Source organism: Perna viridis, chromosome 12 (genome assembly GCF_037379345.1).
Source record: "Perna viridis isolate PV_CMFRI_1.1 ecotype Kerala chromosome 12, ASM3737934v1, whole genome shotgun sequence".
Classification (NCBI taxonomy): Eukaryota; Metazoa; Mollusca; class Bivalvia; order Mytilida; family Mytilidae; genus Perna; species Perna viridis.
The window spans coordinates 31,418,937-31,427,643 of NC_142456.1; positions in this window are offsets into that span (position 1 = coordinate 31,418,937).

Sequence of the window (8,707 nt, forward strand, 5' to 3'; positions counted from 1 at the left end):
CGAAAACCACGAAAATTGGTACCCCATAAACATTAGAACTTTCACAGTATACTCTGTGCATCAAAGTGAAGTTCTATTTCTTCCTCTCATCTACCAGAGAGCTTATTTGAGAATGCATATGTTTATCATCTCCAATCGGAAGCATTTTGGATAAAATAAATGCAAAAACACTAATCCTCTCTAAGACATAATATAAAGACATAACAAAATAACAAAATGACTTTTATGAATAGTTTCACATCAGTTATGTTTGGGCCTTTTGAAGCTCATATGGATATTAAAGACTGTGCAGTGACCTGTAGAAGTTTAATTGTTCCTTGTTTGACATTTGCTGGATGACTGTCTCATTAGCAATCAAACCACATCTCATATTTTTATATAACATTATGTATGCTTACATTTTGTTTTATTAAATGTGCATCAAAGGTTATTTGGTATGAAAAGCGCAAACATTTCTGATCTTTAGAACTTACTTTTACATTGTTTACCATATTATAAAAAAATAACAGGACAACAAAGAAACATGTCAATATATTAATATCCACTAGTAAACCAAAATATATTGCAACAAACACGATAGAGTACAAAACAATACACATCACTATCTACCGCTACAAGTTGACAAGCATTTTGAAAAAAAGCTTAAACTCGTTGTTAATAAAATTTCAAAAAAGTTGTTTCAAAGTAGCTTTCGAACGCAACCTTATCACGTGTAAATGCTTTCTTGAGAGTGTCTTAAAATGCAGAATTTAGTTCAATTACGTAAGATTTCACTCGTATATGGTAGACCTGATATGCATTTACATTGTATTCCATTGAAGAAGATCAAATATTTTGAGCAGATAACATGTTTCTTTATGATTTAGAGTGCAATTAGAGCTCATATTTGCATTCCTCTCAAACCATTCTAAGATCTACTAAGCTTTAAGGCATATCCTGTTTCATGATTAAAGCACCCTCCTAAACACAAAGTTTATATATCATACTTTATTCAAAATCCAGGATGCATACCTAAAATAAAAATATCCCATTAGATTAACAAGCAATCTTGTTTATTTGAGTCCCTTTAAAGTAAAGAAACAGATTTTTTATTGCATAATTTTTCAAATAAACGACGATAATAGAAAACAGTTACGTAATGCATTCTACAACTGAATAGATTTCAGTAAACAAAAAAGTCAAACATGATATATTGTAGATAGAATATTACGTCAGTATTCGAGTAGCAATATATTAAAGACTATCGTACCGAGAAACTTGATCTACGGAAGTAGACCTAGGGTAAGGACATAACTCTTGAAATTAGTGGTATGTTTGTATCATATTCAGTTTCACCAAAGCCTATCAAGCTTTCATTTGAAAAAATGAAATCAGTCCAAGTTAATATTTTGCTTACATGAGATTGATGAAAAGTGCTGAATACAAACGTTCCAATAATTTGTAAGAGTTGTGTTACTTACCCTAGGTCTACGTCCTTGAAACAAGGCAGATATATTTGTAAAAACTCTCTTATGTTGATGATATGTATACATTGCCATTGAACAAAAAGTTTCAATACTAATTATATAAACGCTTCCAACCAGTCAGTGATATATAATCACTTCTAATTAGTTGAAACAAATTCATTTCAATGAATCTTTTAGGTAAAAACATTAAGTGTAAATGTTTGTAAGAATCGTGCAAAATGGGAGAATCAGAAACATGTATGTCAAAACCCCACCGATCTGACAATAATATATCACTTAAAGATGCTTTCTCTATTTGACCATTATTTGAGTTCTGCATCATTTAATTTGCCAAGAAATTTTTCAATAGGTCCTTTAAAAAAATGAGGCTTTTGACAGAGTTATCTGCTTTTGAAATGTTCATTTAACTCAAAGGTCTGGTATGATATGGAAAATCTTGCCTGTTTTCCTTGACTCTGATGGTGAAAATAGTCAAATTAAACTATCAAAATGGTGTTTTTTTTCCATACCATGTTTCACCAAATTCCTGATTCTTACAGATACTGACACTTAAACGCATTGAATTCATTGAATGGTCTCAATATAAATGTGCTTATACGTCAAAGTCTTAAGAGATTGGTTGCAGCGTCAAAAGCTAAATAATATTTGTCTAATTAGACAAGAAAAATTTATGTCCTTTACAATGTATCAAATTTTCTTGAACTATCAAGAGTTAAAACGCAAATTAAAATTATACCAGGGATGTAGTAAATTGATTTTGTGTGTATCGGTAAATTATCCTATGATTTATCGGGACATGGGGATGGGGATGGTTTTTCGTAATATATAAAGCTGTATTAAATCAAAAACAAAAATTTGATTCATGAAAATCTTGAAAAATTGTATTTAAGTAATATGATTTAGGAAAATACAATGATGATTGTATGAGAAAGGATTAAGTAGATTGGCGGAATTATACATGGTGTAAATAGGATTTTATTCTATTCAAGAGCTGCATTTATTCATTAGGATGGCGAAGCAAGTATAATCAAGTTTATTTTTGCTATAAAATTAATAATGCTAAATATATGTGATGGCAATAAGAAAAAAATTCCTCTTGCGATTTGTTGACCGGAAGTATGTAATTTATCTAATTTTCAATATAACGTCACCTTGACCCATGATATAAATAATGAACACAATCAATGATAAAAAGCAAATCACATTATATACATGTTCATGTTTTGCTTATCATATATGATTTAACTATCTTTTCTGTGATGACCACAAGAGAAATCGGCGTCCTGAGATCTCCAAACTGGAAGCATGTAATGTATCTAATTTTCAATCTGACGTCGCCTTGGCCTAAGGAAGACAACATAAATTTGCCAATGATCTAAATCACCAGTTTGGTAATACAGCGGGCATATTTGTTCTTTGAAAAGCCGTTTTGGTGCGATGATTTATTCCGTTAATATGCAAAGATTCTTGTTTTTTGACGATGATGTTTTGCATATATATATAAGAATTATATTATCAATAGCTACATTTGGTTTTACATTTCTATTAGAAACAGTTTCAAAGTTCTGCACCATAGAAGAAGTTTGTTCTTGTTTAGAAATATTTTGCGTTTGTTTTTTTTTATCCAATGTGCTATTGTTTTAGTCTGATGAGTTAAAGGTATGAAAATAACACTAAAAAAAGAAAATTTTCGAAATGTCTTTGGCTTAATTTTATTTGGAAATCACAATACATCGTTGTAAGTATTTCCCCAAGCAATAAGCATGAGGATGTTCATTTTAATCTACTAACTTAAGTGTGTTTAACTTCATGCTATCAGGACAGTTGTGTAAGAGTAATCAAGGGAACCAAATTTATAGCGGTAATCAAAGAAATACAATCCAGGGACAAAGACCAGACATGGAAAACAGACATACACAACAAAGAACATAAAGTAACTTAAATCATTCATACAATGTAACAAAAGTAAATGAGCAACTCGGACTCCACTAAAAACTGAGAGCAGTATAGGGTGTAAGGTATACACCTTCTAAATGTCTAATTTCAGAACATGTGAAAACACATTTAAGCGATGAAAGTTTCATTTATAAACATTCCTGGGTATATATATATATATATATATATATATATATATATATATATATATATATATATATATATATATATATATATATCGGCGTTACAATTGATTCACCTATTATTGACATACCATGTGGCAACAAATTCATGGTTTGTGGCCAAAAACAAATCCGAGTTTGGAAGTCTTTTTGCTCGAAAAATCATAAATCATAAAATTGTTCATATTAAGTTATATAATTCAAAGATATTTACTACTTCAAACAACAATATCAAGTAAAGGATGAATCCATTATCTGAAATAATTTTTTAATGAATGGTCAAGTCGATAAAAAAAAATGAAAATAATTTTCTCATTTAAGAATTGAATGTTCCATTTTTTATTCTGTAATTACATTTCATATATTTCTCTTATTTTATTTTATACATAGACAGTGATCAGTTAAATGATGTCCACTTAGTTGTTGTCGATGCCAATATAAATGGCGCGAAGATGTCTTTCATCGACTCACGAAACATTCTTTAAACATCACGTTTAAAACCGATTGTCCAGTGGGATTAGCGCATTTCAAGGGTATGCACAATAAACGTAATTGACAAACAATAACACACAATTAAGTTATGAATGATGAAACATGTAAATGAAGCACTGGATTTTGTTATAATAAAAGCGACTCGCATCTAGATAAAAACGAGGACCCAGTTTGCAAAGCTACAATGTCTAACTGACACTTTGTTCATTTCTCCAACATTTCATTTCTTAAGTGTAAGTATTTGTAAGAATCAGGCAAAATGGGAAAAACATCAGAAACATGCATGTCAAAGCCACACCGATCGATCAATATAATGTCATTCAAGGATGCTTTCTCTATTTGAAAAGATCATTCTTTGATCTCTCCATTATAGGATTTGCTCTGATTTTTTTCCGACACTTAATTGATTTTTTAAAACAAAATTAGTGAAAGTTTGTCTGAATGGTGAAGGGGAGAATACCTGTGTTAAAAGTCGGTAAAAATTTCCCTCATTTACCTTTCAAACCAGCAATTTTGCTTTTGTTGTTTTATTTGTTCTCTTTGTTACTTGAAATATTTTCTTCATTTTTTAGCGTAAGTGATTTTGTTTGTTCAGGATACCTTTTTTTTCTTTATTTCATTGTAAATGACTCAATAGCGATCGAATATATACAATATTCTAAACATTTACTATATTGTTTAACTCATATAAAAAATTAGAAAAGTTAATTTGAAATTGTGGATCTCCGTCTGTACAATTAAAAAAAATATTGAAACTTCAAATAAAAGGTGAAATTATCAAACCTTAATTAACATAGCCATCAACATATTCTAATAAAAAAGATAATAAAATCCAGCACAAATGAAACTATTTTAGCTGTTTAAATGATATATTAAATGTCAATAACAACGCAACGGGCATTGTATTATTCGAATTAGAGTTGAAGGATGTCGAGAATGTGTCGTATAAACAGCTGTTTACATTTTAACGTTGTTTGTGTGTATCGGAAGGTAAAGAATAGGAAGGGCGGTCCTTGTCATTGTATTTTAACACCACAAACTGAATTTCTACTAGACGTAGATGTAGCAATTTCCTCTAATGGAATGCAAGGGAACCAAGATTCAAGATGTAATCAAAAGAATATAGGCCAAGTATAATGAGATGAGATGCGAAAAAGACACACAGAAAAACACACAAATAAGAAAATGATATATAACAAAATAACAACAAAGTAACAAAAGTAAATGAGTAACAGAAATACGAATACAGCATACCGAAATTTCCAATATCTATATGATTGATATTTTGTAGCCAGACTTACATTTCACTTTTGTAAAACCAATAGAATTTTAGATACATTTTTATTTGAAGAAATCATGATATGGTTATGAATGAAAAAAAATCTATTGGGAAAGAAAAGTTATTGAAGTTGAATTTCCCAACAAGTCAAGGGAGCTAGGTTATGATTCACAGTGATATTTTCATACAGATAGATACATTTCCTTTGAAAATTTCAGGTGAATTCGTGACAAGATATTTTTTTTGCATGATTTATGATGTAATATTCAGTTCAAGATCAAATGTTCCGGTTGTTGGTATTGTCCCATGTTTTATGGTAATTGTTGATTATTTTAATTTAATTTACTTTGTCTATTCGGATAATTTTGTATTTTACCACATTATCTACGTTATTTACATTCTGATACTTTGTTTGATAAATGATTTCGATCTAGTGTGAATTGTTTTGGATGGAACCACTTTTTAACTTGAGTCGGTGGTCTTCATTATTGTTGGTAGACTTTTACCAGTTAACATTCATTTGAAATATTACGGATATTCGCAACCCTCCGGAGCATCTGATGACACTCCCGGTTTTTGCGGGGATTTCAAACTTCTAGTTCTTTAGTATACTTTTTTTAAGTTTTATATTTATTCTATTTTATTCGGTTCGGTACATTGTGTTTGTAGATCGTTTTTGTTTCATATTTTCACGTTCTGGCCTTGTCTTTGGATTTTAAAGTATTAAAACCCTTCGGTATTTCTTTTTGCAGATATCTATAAGGGTATTTTACAATCTACCTATTGACGTTAATGTTAATAAAATCAATCAGTTATAATCCATTTCTGAAATTACACTGTCAAACTAATTCACCAGAAACTAGAATCATTTTATCTCACCACCGCTCTCTTTCTTTAAATTGATCATTTCTTTAACTGTACATAAAATGTTCAACGACATTTTTTCACATATAACAGTTAATAAAATCATTATTTCAAAATAAGGTCAATTACACTTCCATACTGCAACAAACGCCCCATTTAACACAAACGCGTCAAAGTACACAGATACACGTCATCGATCGTATTTTTAACCACATCCCATGAAATCGCCAAACAGATTCAATCGAAATCGCCACAGGCGAATTTACGGTAACACAAACTTTATAAAATAGAATTTATAGATACCGGTATGTGAATGGTCTTTCCTTTATTGCTTTATTCTAAGGAATGTTTGCCTCAGTTTTAATCTGGATAATTAGCTTTATGAACACACAGCCTCATAATTCTGCTTTAGTGCACAGAAAATCGATAACTTAAAATAACTTTTTTTAAGCTGCTTGATTTTAAATGAAAATAAAAGGTGAGTTCGATTACAAAGCAGAATACTTATCTTTTGTAAATCGAAACTAAGCCTCTGAATTCTCTTATTTCCTTTTTGTTAAGAAACACCCAGTTTTAAGTTCAACGTTTTATTCATATTCTATGCTATTTGTACTATTTGTAGCAACTGAATTATTATGAAAAATAACTCATTTTAATCTGGAAAGAAAACTGAAGAATTTTACTACTTATATGTAAAAGTAAAGAAGTATCAAGGCCACATGCTAAGCTCGAGCAAAACATCAAGAAAACCATCATAAATACAAGAAATTACAGTGAGATACTAGAATCGAACAGACATTGTAGTCATTATAAAATACACTAAGGTGCCTAAGTAGCACTCCAGCTAAGAATCATGCAAAATGTGATACATGGTTGGAAAGCCTACATATTTGTATATATTTTTAGAGTGATTAAGAATACAGAAAAAAAATATTTTACATAACCCATGTTCATAAGAGATATAAATTATATGTATTTGTAGAATGTACTGTAGAATTTAAAATAAAGGGAGACAACTCTGTTAACGACACTAAATTAAAGAAGAAAACCATTGGATTTTCAATGTGAATCTTCTAGCAGACAAATTGGAATGAATGATTATACATTTCATCATATAGACCTATAAAATAACTAAATAACAAAAATATGTAGCCTTTTAGAAGGCCTATATTACAGAATTTGCATAATTCTTACCAGAACTACTACAGTATTTTTCGTCAAGTTATAATTCCATGCACTTTTAACTTTCGACTAAAGACTAGTCCCTTATCATAATGTATTGCTAAAATGCTACATAACTTTGGTAAAAAAAAAACCGAACCTCATCCGATAAACTTTCTTAACTTAATGTTAAAATCCCTTAAAATTACCAGATCAATACCAATACGCTTGATAGTAGTGTTGTTTCTTTCAGTTCTTTATCTATTTTGTGATGTTTGTGATTTGGCATATTTCGAACGATTATAAAAAAACTAACTGTAAAGTATGGCTAACAGCTTGAACTCTCTCCCTGCCGGCTCTTCGTATTAAACCTTCTGTTTATCATGTCTGATCTTTGTTCCTGGATTATATTCTTTTGATTTCCACTAAAATCTTTGTTCCCGTCATTATTCTTTGATACACAGGTTGTCGTTTGCATCGATATCACGGGTATTATTTTACCCTCCTAAATGGTCAGTCCGTGGTAAAACGATGATAAAATGGAGTTTCCGGGATTTATTTCGATTCTAATAGGACAATTACAGTCTTGTTTTTTTTTTACATTTTTGTGACCTATTACATGAACCTCAGACCTGCCATATTTGTCCATATTTGGCTGTACACTTGACACTTTGTCAGTTGAAATGGTCGGAAGTGGAACTTATTGCTTTGTATTATTATTATTATTCATAAAAATCAGAAAGGGCGAATTTAATAAAATGTTAGATATTGCACAGTTGTTTGCATTATAAGGTCACACATGGACAGGTACAATGCCTATACTGAAATGTTTCATTGATTGACAATTGTTATTGTTTGTTTTCCTACATGATGGCGCACGAGGCGAATTCTACCATGTACGTATGCAGGTGATTATACGAAATATAATATAACTTTTGTAAACCATAATGTTCATTCATGCTACTAAAATGAATGAAAACAGCTGATACATATCTGAATGTAACGTGTGTTTGTTTACATGATTTGAAGTGGGCATAACTTTACACACACCACGCTCAATTAGTCGCCTGCTGCTCATATAGCAATCCAAAATCAAAAACAGTTGCGGTCTCACAGCCTTTTAAGAATGTTATATTAGAATACTTATTTCATACTTAAGCTTTGATATGTTTCATGATGAAGTGAAGTTTCAGCATTATAGTTATCTTTCTTTGTGCTGGTCACAATCAGATGATGTCGCTCATGAATGTGTTTTGTGTCGTAATGTTATTTTGTTAGTTTGATTATGATGAACTGTATTCAGAGACCATTAATTTATAAGTGTAGTC